The 21182-nt window shown below is 39.3% G+C and overlaps 1 pseudogene; it reads left to right on the top strand.

The window, feature by feature from the left end:
- The first annotated feature begins 3254 nt into the window (after positions 1-3254).
- LOC123153594 (uncharacterized) lies at positions 3255-5636 on the top strand (annotated as a pseudogene).
- The last annotated feature ends 15546 nt before the right edge of the window (positions 5637-21182 follow it).

Below are 21182 nucleotides of genomic sequence, written 5' to 3'. Positions count from 1 at the left end.
GTGCTGATCATAACACTTCTATTAAGATGCTTAAAGAAGTTATGTTTCCGAGGTTTAGAGTCCCTAGATATTTAATGATTGATGGTGGTTCACACTTTATTCATGGTGCTTTTCATAAAATGCTTGCTAAATATGATGTCAACCACATAATTGCATATCCATATCATCCTCAGTCTAGTGGTCAAGTAGAATTGAGCAATAGAGAAATTAAATTGATCTTGCAAAAGACTGTTAATAGATCTAGAAAGAATTGGTCTAAGAAACTTGATGATGCATTATGGGCTTACAGAACTACTTATAAGAACCCTACGGGTATGTCTCCATATGAAATGGTTTATGGAAAAACATGTCCCTTACCTCTTGAATTAGAACATAAAGCTTATTGGGTAATCAAAGAGCTCAACTATGATTTCAAACTTGCCGGTGAAAAGAGGTTATTTGACATTAGCTCGCTTAATGAATGGAGAATCCAAGCCTGTGAAAATGCCAAGTTGTTTAAAGAAAAAGTTGAAAGATGGCATGACAAAAGGATACAAAAGCATGAGTTTAATGTAGGTGATCATGTTTTGCTATACAACTCTCATTTAAGATTTTTTGCAGGAAAGCTTCTCTCCAAATGGGAAGGAGCTTACATTATCGAGGAGGTTTACTGTTCCGGTGCCATCAAGATCAACAATGCCGGAGGCACTAACTCGAAGGTGGTAAACGGTCAAAGAATCAAACATTATATTTCAGGTACTTCCATAAATGTTGAGGAAAATATTATTAATACCATAACACTGTCAGAGTACATAAGGGATACTTTTCGGAACGTTTTAGACTCTAAAAAGGAATAGGTATGTGGTACGGTAAGTAAACCGACTCCAAAACTGTTCTGATGGCAATTTTCTCCGTTTTGGATATTAAAAAATAGGAAAATTAAAAGTAGTCCGAAAAGTGCACGAGGAAGCGGCAAGGCAGGGGGCGTGCCCTACCCCCTGGGCACGCCCTTGTACCTTGCCGCCACCTCGTGTACCCTCCGGACTCCGTTGTCTTGCACAATACTTCTTTTGGTTGCTAAAAATTCATTATATAATCTCCCGAAGGTTTTGACCACCATACCACGCCAATATCTCCTGCTTTCGTTTTGAGTTGTTTCCTGCCAGAGTTTTCAAGGCCAAACATCATGTCTTCCCCCTCCTCCAACAATGGGGACGACGATGCTTGGCTGCTGAAGATAGAGATGAAGAGATAAGAACTCAGGGAAACCAACGAGGGTGATAAGATCAAGAAGGTCACGGGAGATCACATTCCGGCAATAGAATAAGAAGACATCCTTCAACCAAACTACAATCATCTTACCCTACTGAAGTTGAAGCTTTTAAGATTATTGAAATAGTTCGTGTGCAAAATGAATATCTCACTCGTGAAAATATTCTATTGCAAGAGCATATCATCGCCCTCCGGAGCGCCATTTGTATATTGGAGTATCTCCTGCACTCGAAGTATGGCACTCCATCATCAACAAATCCATCATCACCACCCCTAAACAAAGGGATCTAAATATATGGGTATGGGCACTCCCCTTGGCTTGTGCCAAGCTTGGGGGAGGTTCCCCGGTATCGTATCACCATCACATCTTTACCTTTATCATTTTTCTTAGTTCGATCCTTTTGGTTATATCTTGATCTAGTAGAGTAAAAGCTTTTAGTATGTTGTAGTTTTGAGTTTTGCTTTCAGATCTATCTATGTAATCGAGTCCGTGCGTTATATAATAAAGAGTAGTTTTTTAGTCAAGGGCGTTGTCTTTCTTGCTATGATCTTGAGGGAATAAAATAAAAGAAAGAGATAAAAAGAAATAAAAGGATCATATAATGATCTTATGGGGAGTGATGAATTCACATATAAAAATTATGATGAATAAAATTTGTTGGGAGTTGACAAACATAGTTTTGGTCATTGTTGCAATTGATAGGAAGTGATAAAGAAAGAGAGGTTTTAAATATAAATATACTATCTTGGGCATCTTTTGTAATTGTGAGCACTCATTAAAATATGACATGCTAAAAAGTTGATGTTGGACAAGGAAGCCAACATGATGGGTTATGTTTTCTTATATCCGAATAGAAGTTATATTGTCATGGATCCTCCAACATGTTGAGCTTGCTTTTCCCTCTTATGCTAGCCAAATTCTTTGCACCAAGTAGAGATACTACTTGTGCATCCAAACATCCCTTAAACCAGTTTTGCCATGAGAGTCTACCGTACCTACCTATGGATTGAGTAAGATCCTTCAAGTAAGTTGTCATCGGTGCAAGCAATAAAAATTGCTCTCTAAAATATGTATGATCTATTAGTGCGAAGAAAATAATCTTTATACGAACTTGTGATATGGAAGAAATAAAAGCGACAGACTGCATAATAAAGTTCTTTATCACAATCTGCAATATAAAGTGACGTTCTTTTGCATTAAGATTTTGTGCATCCAACTAAAAAACACATGACAAACCTCAGCTTCCCTCTGTGAAGGGCCTATCTTTTACTTTTATCTTCTACCCTTATACAAGAGTCATGGTGATCTTCACCTTTCCCATTTTACACTTTTTCTTGTTGGCAAGCACTATGTGTCGGAGAAAGATCCAGATATATATATATATCCACTCGGATGTAGGTTTTCATAAAGTATTATTGTTGACATTACCCTTGAGGTAAAAGGTTGGGAGGCGAAACTATAAGCCCCTATCTTTCTTTGTGTCCGACTGAGGCTTTGAACCCATAAGTATCGCGTGAGTGTTAGCAATTGTGAAATACTAAATGATAGTTGAGTATGTGGACTTGCTAAAAAGCTCTCGAATTGACTCTTTCCGATGTTATGATAAATTGCAATTGCTTCCGTGACTGAGATCATAGTTTGTTAGTTTTCAATAAAGTTTCTGATTCATACTTTACCTTGTGAACGAATTGTCACTTTAGCATAAAAATTATATGACAATATATGTTGCTGTTATAAAGATGATCATGATGCTCTCATGTCCATATTTTATTTTATCGACACCTCTATCTCTAAACATGGGGATATATTTTTCGGTTTCGGCTTTTGCTTGAGGACAAGCGAGGTCTAAGCTTGGGGGAGTTGATACGTCCATTTTGCATCATGCTTTTATATTGATATTTATTGCATATGGGCTGTTATTACACATTATAGCACAATACTTATGCCTTTTCTCTCTTATTTTACAAGGTTTACACGAAGAGGGAGAATGCCTGCATCTGGAATTCTGGACTGGAAAAGGAGCAAATCTGAGAGACCTATTCTGCACAACTTCAAAAGTCCTGGAAATTTACGGAGAATTATTTTGGAATATATATATAATAGTTGGCAAAGAAAGTACCAGAGGGGACCCACCAGGTAGCCACAAGGGTGGGGGCGCGCCCATGGCTTGTGGGCCCCCTAGCAGGCCCCACTATGTCTTTTTCTATATGACGGTTTTTGACCTAGGAAAAATCAGGGGGAAGCTTTCAAGACGAAGCACCGCCGTCTTGAGGCGGAACTTGGGCAGAACCAATTTAGGGCTCCGGTGGAGCTATTTTGCCGGGGAAACTTCCCTCCCGGAGGGGGAAATCATCGTCATCATCAATGATCCTCTCATCGAGAGGGGGTCAATCTCCATCAACATCTTCACCGGCACCATCTACTCTCAAACCCTAGTTCACCTCTTGTATCCGATCTTTGTCTCAAAACCTCAGATTGGTAACAGTGGGTTGCTAGTAGTGTTGATTACTCCTTGTAGTTGATGCTAGTTGGTTTATTCGGTGGAAGATCATATGTTCAGATCCTTAATGATAATTAATACTCCTCTGATTATGAACATGAATATGCTTTGTGAGTAGTTACGTTTGTTCCTGAGGACATGGGAGAAGTCTTGTTATAATTAATCATGTGAATTTGGTATTCGTTTGATATTTTGATGAGATGTATGTTGTCTCTCCTCTAGTGGTGTTATGTGAACGTCGACTACATGACACTTCACCATTATTTGGGCCTAGGGGAAGGCATTGGGAAGTAATAAGTAGATGATGGGTTGCTAGAGTGATAGAAGCTTAAACCCTAGTTTATGCGTTGCTTCGTAAGGGGCTGATTTGGATCCATATGTTTCATGTTATGGTTAGATTTATCTTAATTCTTCTTTCATAGTTGCGGATGCTTGCGAGAGGGGTTAATCATAAGTGGGAGGCTTGTCCAAGGAAGGGAAGCACCCAAGCACCAGTCCACCCACATATCAAATTATCAAAGTAAAGAACGTGAATCATATGAGCATGACGGAAACTAACTTGTCAACAATTCCCATGTGTCCTCGAGAGCGCTTTGCCTTATATAAGAGTTCGTCCAAGCTTGCCCTTTGCTACAAAAAGGATTGGGCCACCTTGCTGCACCTTGTTTACTTTTGTTACTTGTTACCCCTTATGAATTATCTTATCACACAACTATCTATTACCGATAATTTCAGTGCTTGCAGAGAATACCTTGCTGAAAACCGCTTGTCATTTCCTTCTGCTCCTCGTTGGATTCGACACTCTTACTTATCGAAAGGACTACGATAGATCCCCTATACTTGTGGGTCATCAGTATCACACCTCGAGTACCTTGACTTTAATAGTGATGGGGATGATTTGCTAGGTGATGCTGACTTGCTTAATGGTGAAACTAGTGATGTGGGCTATAATAAAATTGCTAGTAATTATGATAGTCAAGATGAAACGAACGACAATGCTATGAGGGATATTGAGCACTTAACTAAATAACTTAATACTCTTAAGTTACCTCATGAAACAACTCAAGAGGATCATAGAGAGCCCCTAAGAACTCATGAGAAGCTAAATTTAGAGCAATAGCAAGAGCATGAGCCCGAAAGAAGAGTTCCTCTTACATTGCCAAACGTCTTCTCTTGTCTACCTTTGTGCCAAAAGTTAAATCTATGTAAACTAGTAACAAGAGTAAGAAAGGTTCCATCTCTAGTAGTAACAATAACAATGATAAATCCAATGTTGTTACTTTTAGTAGTTGGGCTGTTATTGCATTATGGGATGTTATTGCATTATGGGCTGTTATTACACATTATATCACAATACTTATGCCTTTTCTCTCTTATTTTATAAGGTTTACATGAAGAGGGAGAATCCCGGCAGCTAGAATTCTGGGCTAGCAAAGGAGCAAATATTAGAGACCTATTCTGCACAACTCCAAAAGTCCTCAAACTTCACGGAGAATATTTTTGGAACATATAAAATATATTGGGCAAAGAAAGTACCAGAGGGGGGCCACCTGCCATCCACAAGGGTGGAGGCCACGCCCCCCCCCCACCTTGTAGGCCACCTAGCAGGCCCCCGATGCCCATCTTCTGCTATATGGTGTGTTTTGACCTGGAAAAAATCAGAAGGAAGCTTTTGGGACAAAGCGCTGCCATCTTGAGGTGGAACTTGGGCAGAACCAATCTAGGGCTCCGGCGGAGCTGTTCTGCCGGGGAAATTTTCCTTTGGGAGGGGGAAATCAAAGCCATCGTCATCATCAACGATCCTCTCATCAAGATGGGGTCAATCTCCATCAACATCTTCACTAGCACCATATCCTCTTAAACCCTAGTTCATCTCTTGTATCCGATCTTTGTCTCAAAACCTCAGATTGGTACCTGTGGATTGCTAGTAGTGTTGATTACTCCTTGTAGTTGATGCTAGTTGGTTTATTCAGTGGAAGATCATATGTTCAGATCCTTAATGATAATTAATACTCCTCTGATTATGAACATGAATATGCTTTGTGAGTAGTTACGTTTGTTCCTGAGGACATGGGAGAAGTCTTGTTATAAGTAATCATGTGAATTTGGTATTCGTTCGATATTTTGATGAGATGTATGTTGTCTCTTCTCTAATGGTGTTATGTGAACGTTGACTACATGACACTTCACCATGATTTTGGGCCTAGGGGAAGGCATTCGGAAGTAATAAGTAGATGATGGGTTGCTAGAGTGACAGAAGCTTAGACCCTAGTTTATGCATTGCTTCGTAAGGGGCTGATTTGGATCCACATGTTTCATGCTATGGTTAGATTTATATTAATTCTCCGTTCGTAGTTGCGGATGCTTGCGAGAGGGGTTAATCATAAGTGGGAATCTTGTCCAAGTAAGGGCAGCACGTGATAACCCACAAGTATAGGGGATCGCAATAGTTTTCGAGGGTAGATTATTCAACCCAAATTTATTGATTTGACACAAGGGAAGCCAAAGAATATTCTCAAGTATTAGCAGCTGAGTTGTCAATTCAACCACACCTGGAAACTTAATATCTGTAGCAAAGTATTTAATAGCAAAGTAATATGATAGTAGTGGTAACGGTAGCAGAAGGTAGCAGTAGTAAAAGCAATGTTTTTGGTATTTTGTAGTGATGATAACAATAGCAACGGAAAAGTAAATAAGCGAAGAACAATATATGGAAAGCTCGTAGGCAATGGATCAGTGATGGAGAATTATGCCGGATGCGGTTCATCATGTAACAGTCATAACCTAGGGTGACACGGAACTAGCTCCAGTTCATTGATATAATGTAGGCATGTATTCCGAATATAGTCATACGTGCTTATGGAAAAGAACTTGCATGACATCTTTTGTCCTACCCTCCCGTGGCAGCGGGGTCCTTACGGAAACTAAGGGATATTAAGGCCTCCTTTTAATAGAGAACTGGAACAAAGCATTAACACATAGTGAATACATGAACTCCTCAAACTACGGTCATCACCGGTAAGTATCCCGATTATTGTCACTTCGGGGTTAACGGATCATAACACATAATAGGTGTCTATAGACTTGCAACATAGGATCAAGAACACTCATATATTGATGAAAACATAATAGGTTCAGATCTGAAATCATGGCACTCGGGCCCTAGTGACAAGCATTAAGCATAGCAAAGTCATAGAAACATCAATCTCAGAACATAGTGGACACTAGGGATCAAACCCTAACAAAACTAACTCGATTACATGATAGATCCCATCCAACCCATCACCGTCCAGCAAGCCTACGATGGAATTACTCACGCACGACGGTGAGCATCATGAAATTGGTGATGGAGGATGGTTGATGATGATGATGGCGACGGATTCCCCTCTCCGGAGCCCCGAACGGACTCTAGATCGGCCCTCCGAAGAGGTTTTAGGGCTTGGCGGCGGCTCCGTATCATAAAATGTGATGATTTCTTCTCTCTGATTTTTTCTCCCCGAAACTCAATATATGGAGGTGGAGTTGGAGTCGGAGAGGCAACAAGGGGCCCACGAGGTAGGGGGCGCGCCCCCCACCCTCGTGACAAGGTGGTGGGCCCCCTGGCCTTCATCTTTTGCAGGTATTTTTCTTATTTTCTGAAAAGTGGCTCCATGAAGTTTCAGGTCATTCCGAGAACGTTTGCTCCTGCACATAAATAACACCATGGTAATTCTGTTGAAAACAGCGTCAGTCCGGGTTAGTTCCATTCAAATCATGCAAGTTAGAGTCCAAAACAAGGGCAAAAGTGTTTGGAAAAGTAGATACGTTGGAGACGTATCAACTCCCCCAAGCTTAAACATTTGCTTGTCCTCAAGCAATTCAGTTGACAAACTGAAAGTGATAAAGAAAAACTTTTACAAACTATGTTTGCTCTTGTTGTTGTAAATATGTAAAGCCAGCATTCAAGTTTTCAGCAAAGATTATAACTAACCACATTTGCAATAATGCATAGGTCTCAAGTTTACTCATATCAATAGCATAATCAACTAGCGAGCCATAATAATAAATCTCGGATGACAACACTTTCTCAAAACAATCATAATATGATATAACAAGATGGTATCTCGCTAGCCCTTTGTGAGACCGCAAAACATAAATGCAGAGCACCTTTAAAGACTAAGGACTGACTAGACATTGTAATTCATGGTAAAAGAGATCCAGTCAAGTCATACTCAATGTAAACTAACAGTAATGAATGCAAATGACAGCGGTGCTCTCTAACTGGTGCTTTTTAATAAGAGGATGATGACTCAGCATAAAAGTAAATAGATAGGCCCTTCGCAGAGGGAAGCAGGGATTTGTAGAGGTGCCAAAGCTCGGTTTTGAAACAGAGGTGAATAATATTTTGAGCGGTATACTTTCATTGTCAATATAACAACCAAGAGATGATGATATCTTCCATGCTACACACATTATAGGCGGTTCCCAAACAGAATGGTAAAGTTTATACTCCCCCTTCCACCAACAAGCATCAATCCATGGCTTGCTCGAAACAACTAGTGCCTCCAACTAACAAGAATCCCAGGGGGAGTTTTGTTTGCAATTATTTTGATTTAGTTTGCATAAAGCATGGGACTGGGCATCCCGGTGACCAGCCATTTATCTCGTGAGTGAGGAGCGGAGTCCACTCCTCTTGAGAATAACCCGCCTAACATGGAAGATACAGACAACCCTAGTTGATACATGAGCTATTTGAGCATACAAAACAGGATATTTATTTGAAGGTTTAGAGTTTGGCACATACAAATTTACTTGGAATGGCGGGTAGATACCGTATATAGGTAGGTATAGTGGACTCATATGGAATAACTTTGGGGTTTATGGAATTGGATGCACAAGCAGTATTCCCGCTTAGTACAGGTGAAGGCTGGCAAAAGACTGGGAAGCGACCAGCTAGAGAGCGACAACAGTCATGAACATGCATTAAAATTAATAAACACCGAATGCAAGCATGAGTAGGATATAATCCACCATGAACATAAATATCGTGAAGGCTATGTTGATTTCGTTTCAACTACATGCATGAACATGCGCCAAGTCAAGTCACTTAAATCATTCAGAGGAGGATACCACCCTATCATACCACATCATAACCATTTTAATAGCATGTTGGCACGCAAGGTAAACCATTATAACTCATAGCTAATCAAGCATGGCATAAGAAACTATGATCTCTAGTTGTCATTGCAAACATGTTTATTCATAATAGGCTGAATCAGGAACGATGAACTAATCTTTACCTAATATTAAAGGACGGATTATTTCTCCACTTTTTTTGGTCCATCAGATGTTTTTAATACGTTTTACGTTTTCTCGTCAGTCGCCGTTTTACATTAAAAAATAAAAATTGCTCTATATCGGACTCGAGCCCTGTCCTTTTAGTTTCAGCCGCAGAACACCAACCAATCCACCGATCAAACATACTGCAAACAACAGGTAGGAAGCTATGTATTTATATGTTTTCCTAGCGCATGCCCTATTGGGCCAGCCCATTAGCGGGGAGCCCATATTTTCTTATTTCATTTTTGTTATTTTTTCCTTATTTAAAATAATTTGGGATTTCAGAAAATTTTCAAAAGGAAGTGTGAATTTTGAAAAAAGTTCAGAAAACCATGAGCCTTGTTGGGCTGTCCCATGAGCGGGGAGGGACAACACCAATTTTCTTATATTGTTTTTATTGTTTTCTTCTTGACAATAATTTGGGATTTCAGAAATGTTTCAAAATTCAAAAGAAAATGTAAAATTTTAAAAATGTTTCAGAAGTAGTAAAATGTTCATGAATTTGAACAAAGATTTCACGAATTCAAAACATGTTCATGAATTTTTAAAACAATGTTCACAAAGTTAGAGAAAATAATCATGAATTACGAAAAAAGTTCATTAATTCAAAAATGTTCGGTGATTCAAAATCTTCATACATAGTAATTATTATGTATCAATATTATATACTAATTATTATATATCAATATTAAAGGAAGGAATGATTCTTCCCCCAATTTTAGTTTCTTCCATCATTTATCTCCCAATGGACCACAAGACATTTCTGTTTATCCGACACGTGGGTCGAGCTAGGCTGCTCCACACTTTTTTCTTTCTTTGATTCAGTTGTGGATCAGCGAAAAATAATATGTTTTGTTTCGTCCCTACATGGGTTGAGATGGCCCTATTCCAAAACATCCTTTTCTTTCTTTTCAATTGATTGTGGCATGGAGGTGAGAATGGAACCACGAAGCCGCAAACTGAACTGTAATCATTTTGCAAAGACGGTATGATTGAAAGCATCATTCTTTTCTATTTTGGGAAAATTTGTTGTGGGTCATGAATTAGATAATGGTTTATATTTTAGCCTAGACTAGGGAACTTAATTAATTTTCTCCCGTTGCAACGCATGGGCATTTTTGCTAGTCACATTTACAAAAACAAAAGAGGTCGAGTTCATACCAGCTTTTCTCATCTCAGGCAGTCCATCATATAACATCATAATTGCCTTTCACTTGCACGACCGAATAGTGTGAATAATAATAATAGTGAATGTGGATTGGACTAAGCTGGAATCTGCAAGCATTCAATAAACAGGAGAAGACAAGGCAATATGGGCTCTTTTGTCAGATCAACAAGTATGCATATAAGAGCCACTTCAACAATTTAATTATGGTCTTCTCCTATCGACCCCCAAAGAAAAGGAAAGAAATAACACTATTTACACGGGAAAGCTCCCAACAAGCAAAAGAAGAACATGAAATCTTTTTGGGTTTTCTTTTAATTACTACTACAAGCATGGAAATTAAACTAACTAAAAGCTACAACTGATTTTTTTTGGTTTTTCTTAAGGTTTATTAAACACACAAGAAGAAAGCATAAAAAGGAAAATAAACTAGCATGGATGATACAATGAAAAAGTATGAGCACCGACATCTAGCAATGAGTGTGTGAACATAAATGTAATGTCGATGGGAAATACGTACTCCCCCAAGCTTAGGCTTTTGGCCTAAGTTGGTATATGGCCACGGCTGGCTTGGCGGATATCATAATAGTAGTTGGGGTCGTACTGAAAGGAAGAAGAGGAAGACTCCGATTGCCACTGGCTGACAATCATCTCCGGATCCCACTGGTAATTAGACTGTCGTGAAGGATCAATTTGTGGTTCTGGCTCTGGCTCCTCAGCTGGTGCAGGGTTCCGGTAGGCGTGAATAGCCTTCAACGGAACAAGGTATGTGCCTACAGACAAATCAAACAAAGAAGGAGCAGGCAGGGTAATAGTCTCAGGGTGATGTTTGTTAAAGAACAATTGATATTTAAGCTCTCCTTCCCTATTCTTAACAATAAAATCATGTGCCACCATACTTTTAAAATCTAGATAAATACGAGGCAGCACTTTTTCTTCCTTCTCAGAATGCCTAATAGGTATGTTAAAATGTGCAGCTAGGCGTGAAGCATAGATGCCTCCAAAGATGGGGCCCTTTGTACGGTTCAGACTTAACCGTTTAGCAATAATGCCGCCCATACTAAAAGTGTTACCATTGTATAAACCGTGGAGCAGAATAATTATATGAGGGATACTAAGGTTTCCATAGTTTCCGCGTCCAATTAAGCAACGACTAGCAAATAATGCAAAGTAACGTAAAACAGGAAAATGTATGCTAGTGATTCGTGCATCGTAAACCTTCCTAGTTTCTCCTACAGTGATAGTATCAATAAACCCCTCCACATCATCATGATGTGGTTCTTCTGTCTTGCCCTCAAAAGGGACTAAACAAATCCGACAAAAATCATAAAGTGACATCTCCTTATGCTCATCATATAAATGAAACTCCATCATAGGTGGCGAGTTCCTAGAATGGAAATGAAAGTTTTGCACAAAGTTATTTGTGAGTAAGATATACTGATCGCATTGGTCGTGGAGGAAAGCGGTGAGGCCTGCATTCCTAGCCAATTCATGAAAATCTTCATAAATACTGGCTGCTCTCAAGAAATCATCAGAAGGCCATTCACACGTCTGAACCTCCGCGGTGCGCGGCAAATTATACTTAGGCTTCGGTGCCTTTTCCTTCGAGCTTGGTTCGATGAGCCCCTCAATAGTCTCCTCATCATTTTCAAGGAACAATCTCCCCAAGCAGTTTTGTGAAAGGTGCTTTGAGCAAGGAGATCGAAAATGGCAGCAAAGTGAGCTAGAACTCGTGCTTGAGCTGGATGTTCATATTTGTGGGAGGAAGAAGAAGTGTATGGGTGAAAGGATAAGTGGAGGAGGGCCATCATGGGCCCACGAGGCAGGGGGCGTGCCCAGGGGGGTAGGGCGCGCCCTCCACCCTCGTGGGCAGGTGGTTGACCCCCCTGCGGTGTTCTCAATGCCAAATATTCTCAAATATTCTGGAAAAAATCATATTCAAATTTCAGGGCCTTTGGAGAACTTTTATTTTCGAGGTATTTTTATATTGCACGAATAATCAGATAACAGACAGAAAAATATCTATTTTTATTTTATTTAATATAAATAACAGAAAGTAAAAGTGGGGTACAGAAGGTTGTGCCTTCTAGTTTCATCCATCTCATGATCATCAAAAGGAATCATCTAACAAGGTTGATCAAGTCTTGTTAACAAACTCATTCCGAATAACATGGAACCGGAGAAAATTCGAATAACACTATGTTACCTCAACGGGGATATGCACATCCCCAATAATAAGAATATCATATTTCTTCTTGACAGTAGGAAGAGGAAATTCAAAACCTCCAAATATAATCGATGGAATTTTTCCAATGGAGTTGATACTATGAACTTGAGGTTGTTTCCTCAGAAAGTGTACCGTATGCTCATTAGCATTAACATGAAAAGTGACATTGCCTTTAGTGCAATCAATAACGGCCCCTACAGTATTCAAAAAGGGTCTTCCAAGAATAATAGACATACTACCGTCCTCGGGAATATCAAGAATAACAAAGTCCGTTAAAATAGTAACGTTTGCAACTACAACAGGCACATCCTCACAAATACCGATAGGTATAGCAGTTGATTTATCAGCCATTTGCAAAGATATTTCAGTAGGTGTCAACTTATTCAAATCAAGTCTACAATATAAAGAGAGAGGCATAACACTAACACCGGCTCCAAGATCACATAAAGCAGTTTTAACATAATTTCTTTTAATGGAGCATGGTATAGTGGGTACACTGGGATCTCCAAGTTTCTTTGGTATTCCACCCTTAAAAGTATAATTAGCAAGCATGGTGGAAATTTCAGCTTTCGGTATCTTTCTTTTATTTGTAATAATATCTTTCATGTACTTAGCATAAGGATTGGTTTTGAGCATATCAGTTAATCGCATACGCAAAAAGATAGGTCTAATCATTTCAGCAAAGCGCTCAAAATCCTCATCATCCTTTCTCTTGGATGGTTTGAGAGGAAAAGGCATGGGTTTCTGAACCCAAGTCTCTCTTTCTTTACCATGTTTCCTAGCAACAAAGTCTTTATTATCATAACGTTGATTCTTTGATTGTGGGTTATCAAGATCAATAGCAGGTTCAATTTCTATATCATTATCATTACTAGGTTGAGCATCATCATGAACATTATCATTAACATTATCACTAGTTTCAGGTTCATTACCAGATTGAGTTTCAGCATCAGAAATAGAAATATCATTTGGATTCTCAGGTGTTTCAACAATAGGATCACTAGAAGCATGCAAAGTCCTATCATTTTTCTTTTTCTTCTTTTTAGAAGAACTAGGTGCGTCTATTTTATTTCTCTGAGAATCTTGCTCAATTCTCTTAGGGTGGCCTTCAGGATACAAAGGTTCCTGAGTCATTTTACCACCTCTAGTCATAACTCTAACAGCATTATCATTTTCTTTACTATTCAATTCATTGAGCAAATCATTTTGAGCTTTAAGTACTTGTTCTACTTGAGTGGTAACCATAGAAGCATGTTTACTAATAAGTTTAAGTTCACCTTTAACATTAGCCATATAATCACCCAAGTGTTCAAGCATATTTGAATTGTATTTCAATTGTCTACCAAAATAAGCATTGAAATCTTCTTGCTTAGCCATAAATTTATCAAACTCATCTAAGCATGGGCTAGCAAATTTAGTAAATGGGATTACAGCTTTATCATTTTTATAGAGAGAATTTACCTTTACTACCTGTGTCGGGTTATCAAGACCATGAGTTTCTTCAATAGGAGAAGGATTTGGATTATATGTTTCTTCAACAGGCGGTAAATTAAGACCATGTATTTCTTCAATAGGAGGTAAAATCTTAACATCTTCAGCTTTAATACCCTTTTCTTTCATAGATTTCTTTGCCTCTTGCATATCTTCAGGACTGAGAAATAGAATACCCCTCTTCTTAGGAGTTGGTTTAGGAATAGGCTCAGGAATTGGCTCCGGAGGTGTCCAATTATTTTCATTTGTCAACATATTGTTCAATAGAATTCCAGCTTCATCCGGTGTTCTTTCCCTAAAAACAGAACCAGCACAACTATCCAGGTAATCTCTGAAGGCATTGGTTAGTCCATTATAAAAGATATCAAGTATTTCATTTTTATTAAGAGGATGATCAGGCAAAGCATTAAGTAATTGGAGAAGCCTCCCCCAAGCTTGTGGGAGACTCTCTTCTTCAATTTGCACAAAATTATATATATCCCTTAAAGCAGCTTGTTTCTAATGAGCAAGAAAATATTTATCAGAGAAGTAATAAATCATATCCTAGGGACTATGCACACAACCAGGATCAAGAGAATTAAACCATATCTTAGCATCACCCTTAAATGAGAACGGAAATATTTTAAGGATATAAAAGTAACGAGTTCTCTCATCTTTAGTAAACAGGGTCGCTATATCATTCAATTTAGTAAGATGTGCCACAACAGTTTCAGATTCATAACCAGGAAAAGGATCAGATTCAACTAAAGTAATTATATCAGGATCAACGGAGAATTCATAATCCTTATCAGTAACACAGATAGGTGAAGTAGCAAAATCAGGGTCAGGTTTCATTCTAGCACTTAGAGATTGCTTACTCCATTTAGCTAATAACCTTTTGAGTTCATTTCTATGTTTGCAAGCTAAAATAGCGAAAGAAGCTTCTTGATCAAAAACATAACCCTTAGGAATAACAAGTGATTCTTCATCATCACTTTCATCAGTATCATCAGATTCAATATTTTCAATTTCTCTAGCCCTAGCAAGTTGTTCATCAAGAAAATCACTAAGTGGCACAGTAGTATCAGGCACAGAGGTAGTTTCATCATAAGTATCATGCATAGCAGAAGTGGCATCATCAATAACATGCGACATATCAGAACGAATAGCAGAAGCAGGTGTAGGTGTCGCAAACTTACTCATAACAGAAGGTGAATCAAGTGCAGAGCTAGATGGCAGTTCCTTACCTCCCCTCGTAGTTGAGGGATAGATCTTGGTTTGTGGATCTCTCAAGTTCTTCATAATGATAATCAGATATATATATCCCAAGTGACTCAAAGAATAGAGCTATGCTCCCCGGCAACGGTGCCAGAAAATAGTCTTGATAACCCACAAGTGTAGGGGATCGCAACAGATTTCAAGGGTAGAGTATTCAACCCAAATTTATTGATTCGACACAAGGGAAGCCAAAGAATATTCTCAAGTATTAGCAGCTGAGTTGTCAATTCAACCACACCTGGAAACTTAATATCTGCAGCAAAGTATTTAGTAGCAAAGTAATATGATAGTAGTGGTAACGGTAGCAAAAGGTAGCAGTAGTAAAAGCAATGTTTTTGGTATTTTGTAGTGATGATAGCAATAGCAACGGAAAAGTAAATAAGCGAAGAACAATATATGGAAAGCTCGTAGGCAATGGATCAGTGATGGAGAATTATGCCGGATGCGGTTCATCATGTAACAGTCATAACCTAGGGTGACATGGAACTAGCTCCAGTTCATTGATATAATGTAGGCATGTATTCCGAATATAGTCATACGTGCTTATGGAAAAGAACTTGCATGACATCTTTTGTCCTACCCTCCTGTGGCAGCGGGGTCCTTACAGAAACTAAGGGATATTAAGGCCTCATTTTAATAGAGAACTGGAACAAAGCATTAACACATAGTGAATACATGAACTCCTCGAACTACGGTCATCACCGGTATGTATCCCGATTATTGTCACTTCGGGGTTAACGGATCATAACACATAATAGGTGTCTATAGACTTGCAAGATAGGATCAAGAACACTCATATATTGATGAAAACATAATAGGTTCATATCTAAAATCATGGCACTCGGGCCCTAGTGACAAGCATTAAGCATAGCAAAGTCATAGCAACATCAATCTCAGAACATATTGGACACTAGGGATCAAACCCTAACAAAACTAACTCGATTACATGATAGATCCCATCCAACCCATCACCGTCCAGCAAGCCTATGATGGAATTACTCACGCACGGCGGTGAGCATCATGAAATTGGTGATGGAGGATGGTTGATGATGACGATGGCGACGGATTCCCCTCTCCGGAGCCCCGAACGGACTCCAGATCAGCCCTCCCAAGAGGTTTTAGGGCTTGGCGGCGGCTCTGTATCGTAAAACATGATGATTTCTTCTCTCTGATTTTTTTCTCCCCGAAACTCAATATATGGAGGTGGAGTTGGAGTTGGAGAGGCAACAGGGGGCCCACGAGGTAGGGGGGCGCGCCCTAGGGGGGCATGCGCGCCCCCCACCCTCGTGGCAAGGTGGTGGGCCCCCTGGCCTTCATATTTTGCAGGTATTTTTCTTATTTTCTGAAAAGTGGCTCCGTGAAGTTTCAGGTCATTCCGAGAACGTTTGCTCCTGCACATAAATAACACCATGGTAATTAAGCTGAAAACAGCATCAGTCCGGGTTAGTTCCATTCAAATCATGCAAGTTAGAGTCCAAAACAAGGGCAAAAGTGTTTGGAAAAGTAGATACGTTGGAGACGTATCAGCACCCAAGCACCGGTCCACTCACATATTAAATTAGTGAAGTAACAAACGTTAATCATATGAGCATGATGAAAACTAGCTTGACAGTAATTCCCATGTATCCCCGGGAGCGCTTTGCTTTATATAAGAGTTCGTCCAGGCTTGTCCTTTGCTACAAAAAGGATTGGGCCACCTTGCTGCACCTTAGTTACTTTTGTTACTTGTTACCCCTTACGAATTATCTTATCACACAACTATCTGTTACTGATAATTTCAATGCTTGCAGAGAATACCTTACTGAAAACCGCTTGTCATTTCCTTCTACTCCTCGTTGGGTTCGGAACTCTTACTTATCGAAAGGAATACGATAGATTCCCTATACTTGTGGGTCATCAGGCTGCCTCCTGCATCCGTGACCGTGGACTGGTCCCCCTTGTCTGCAGACGGATGTAGGAGGAAATTTGTGGGTCGCCGTTGGAGATTCCCTTAGTGCACATGTCCTATGCTTTTGTCACTTTTTCCTCTTCATAAAGTGCAAGCATTCATAAGCAGAAATTATATTATTATTGATCAACCATCCTAGAACAAAATCAGATTGCTCTTCTGATATTATGTTTGGCAGAATTTTCTCCAGACAGTTTGCTAGCACCTTGGAGGCAATCTTCTGCACAACAATGCATAAACTAATTGGCCGGAATTAAGAGAGATTGGAAGGATTAGATACCTTCATAATGAGTACCAAAATAGTATTATTGATAGTCTTCGCTAATTCAGCCCTTTCAACAATATGAAGAACATTTTTTTTTGTAACATTCACACCACATACGTCCTAGTGATGCTGGAAGAACCTATATGGGAAACCATCTGATCTGGGAGCCTTGAGAGGAAACATCTGGAAGAGAGCGCACTTCACCTCCCCCTAAGAGTATGGCTCGGTCAAGACCGCATTCATGGCCAGAGAAACCTTACGAGGCACTGTGTTGTGAACACTCTCCATACCCTACGCCCCTTCCATCGCAAAATAAGGTTCTAGCCATAAATACCATGAGATTAGGATAGTCATAACTTTGCCTGTAGAGGAAAGCAAGATTTTTATACGGTTCTTTCTTCTCCTCATGCTCACTCTTAGGTGGAAAATGTGCATTCCTATCACCCTTAGATAACCATTGGACTCGTGAGTGTTTCTTCCACATCGTTTCTTCGTGGTGATACAATTCTAATTAAGTGGTCATGACCGACTCTCCCTAGCTGACTGCACAAAATTTGATCTCAGCTTTAAGTTGTTTAAACTTCTTTCAGACACTACCAAAAGAGACTCTCCCATCTGCCCAGATCACCAGACAAGGAAAATACACAGTTCTTTGATTTCATCGACCAAATTGATATTAGGTGATGCCTCCTGCCATGCCTCCGCCACCACCTTGCAAAATTCATCATTACTTTCCAACACCACCTTGCAGAAGAATTGCTTTGGCTGGCTGTAGCCACTCCCGTCTGTATGATCAAGTTTGACAACGATCGGTGGTTGATTAGAACATGTTGTAGCAATGTGTTCCATGTCAGCATTTTTGATAAGGTTTATCCAGCCTGTGTTTCCATGTGGATGATCCAGCCGCACATGGGTGTAGTTGCTACCCACTACCTTTTTCCAAAGGTCCAAAAAGTGCCCGTGTAGCTAAGATCTTGAAACACAAGCATAAGTTGCGTCCCTGAAACCTTTGATCTGAGCTTGGCTTCGACTTCCTATTCCTTCATGCACTGCTACTATGTTTATCCTGGTGGGCAGTGTATGTACCACTTAGTAGCAACGCCTTCTTGCACGAACACGCTACTGCTAGTGGCTTACCTGTAGCGCCCGTCTCGGCCACGCGCTACAGTTAAGTAGCAGTAGCGCCTATCTCTAACCCGTGCTACTGATAAGCGTCCATGTATAAGGTTTTCCCTAGTAGTGTTCCCCTCAAAGAATCTGTTCATCTCCATGCTTCTAACAATTCTGATTCTTGATCCACAATGTTCGCCTTTCTATACAGATTGGGTACATCATGAATTTGAGCCCGTACGTCCATTCTGCCTAGCACAACCGATGCCAGGATGGTGCAACCATCGTACTCATTAAGCATCACCATTAACTCTTGGAAGATCCATGGCTCCTAGTGGATAACTTCTTTCCAGTCGCCCAAACAGAACATTTGTACAATGTATAAGTTGTCATCCACCTCCCTGAACTCTTGATCTAGGGCCAAACTCTAGAAGAAATTTAGGGTTTCCTTAAGAGCTTTAAAACTATAGAATCTTGAAGTGTTCACCCTTGCTACTGCCTGCCAATGTGTTGCCGTCTCAAGTTCACTGATTTCCTCTTCTCTGACGTAGACATCATCGAGTTCTCCCTCCTTCATGTTTTTCAAAGTCGCAGCCATACCTTCATCCTCACATATCTTTCCCTTAGCCTTGCTTCCTAACACAGATCCCACAGCCACCACCTGAGTAGTTGTCCTTCGAAACGGGGTCGTTGGACCACCATAGAAAAACTCAACGTTGACAGCGATATTGGCGGAGTAGGATAAACCCTAATCATTTAACATAAGAGTGAATGCACAAATGGCAGCATATTTGACAACTAGATCTCGCGGGAAGGTACGCAAGTCCCTGTGTAGGTGAACCCAATGTACCTACTGTAGCGAATGAAAAAACCAGGGTATTGTAGAGGCCGGCACTGTAGCGAACCAGCCTACTTCAGCTATATTTAAAAAAAATGGTATCAATCTTTTTTGGAACGTCCTTTTTAAAATGTGAAAACTTCTGGAAATTCTGAACAATATTTAAAATTATAAACATTTTTATGAAATTCTGAATATTTTTTAGAAATACGTTTTTTTAATTCCAAACATTTCTTGAAAATTATGAACATTTTTTGAAATTCCAAATATTTGTTGAGAAACACAATCAGTTTTTGAAAATGTGAACAAATTTTAATATTTTCAGAACAACAGGACCCCCCCCCCCCCCCCCCAAAAAAAAGGAAACCTAACAGAAAAAACAACCGAAAAAGAAACAAGACAAGCATGGAATGTTCTAGAATGTTCATAAAACTGGAGTAACAGGAGATGCTAATACCCCGCAAAAAAAGGGAGCTGCTAATGGATCGTCCCAAATCCCCAGCGTCGTACAAAACGACGCCTATTTGATGCAGAATGGGTCAAGTTCGCTCTCTGTCTCCGCGCTTCACTAGCAGGCAAGCCCAATAAGGTGCATTCCTGTCGCTTTCTAGAGTGGTTTTAGGAGGTTTGTATGGACCGGTTAAGAAAGCTTCTGCGCTACATTTTTTTTCCCGTTTTCTGCGTGCTCTCTGTATTGTTTTTCATCAGTTTTCTTGGTTTAGTCCAATGTTTTTTATTTTCGTTTTTTTATATTTTCAAATAGATGTCGACTTTTTCGAATATAGGGTGAACATTTCTTTATACATGGTGACTATATTTTAGATACATGTTGAACATTTTTCAAATACATGTTGAACACTTTTACTCAAATACATGTTGAACAATTGTTAGATACACATTGACTTTTCTATATACATGTTGAACATTTTTCGGATACACATTAAACATTTCCAAACACATGTTGACCATTTTTCAGAATAGATGTTGAACATATTGTCAAATGCACATTGAACATTTTTAAAATACATGGTGAACATTCTTTAACCATACTGAATTTTGTATATAAATGCCATAAGCATTTCATAAAAGCTTGGAAACATTTATTAAGTGTTAGTTTATATAAAATATCCCAAATATTTCTTTGAATGTTATAAATTAGAAAAAAATTACATTCCATAAACATTTTTTAAACTGCCACAAACATATTTTAGAAACACCTGAATACTTTTAAAATGTGATAATTGTTTTGAATTATATGAACACTTTTCAAAACTATGTGAACACATTTTTATATTCATATGCTATTTTCTGTAAATGTCACAAACAAGTGTTTAAACATGTGAATATTTTTAAATGTCACAGGCATTTTTTATGTATGGCACGAATATTCTCTAAAAGTTGCACGAATTAATTTCTCCGTTGCATGTATATTTTTGGAATGCGTGATGAACGCTTTTCAATAATTAAGTAAATTTATTTTTGATATATGTGTATTTTAATTCAATACTTAAAATATAATAATGTAACAAATGTATTCGTCTCACTATGCCCCGCAAAAAAAAAACCTCTCAATGCGGGTATAGACGCTCCCGGAAACCTCCAGCCCCAGCCCCAGCCCCAGCCCCAGGTTCGTCCTGGCTAAGACGGAGATTTTCATTTCCTTTTTCAGGGTGTGATGAATGTTGTAACATGTTCGCTCTGTGTACATAGAGCGAAGCGGCACTGTGGTCGTTGATTGTGCGCATGTGCCGTGGCTGCTAGTGAAAAAAATCCAGGAACACAAATCCAATTTCTTCGTTATTGTTGCCTT

Source organism: Triticum aestivum, chromosome 1A (genome assembly GCF_018294505.1).
Source record: "Triticum aestivum cultivar Chinese Spring chromosome 1A, IWGSC CS RefSeq v2.1, whole genome shotgun sequence".
NCBI lineage: Eukaryota > Viridiplantae > Streptophyta > Magnoliopsida > Poales > Poaceae > Triticum > Triticum aestivum.
This window is presented reverse-complemented; position numbering and strand designations above follow the sequence as displayed.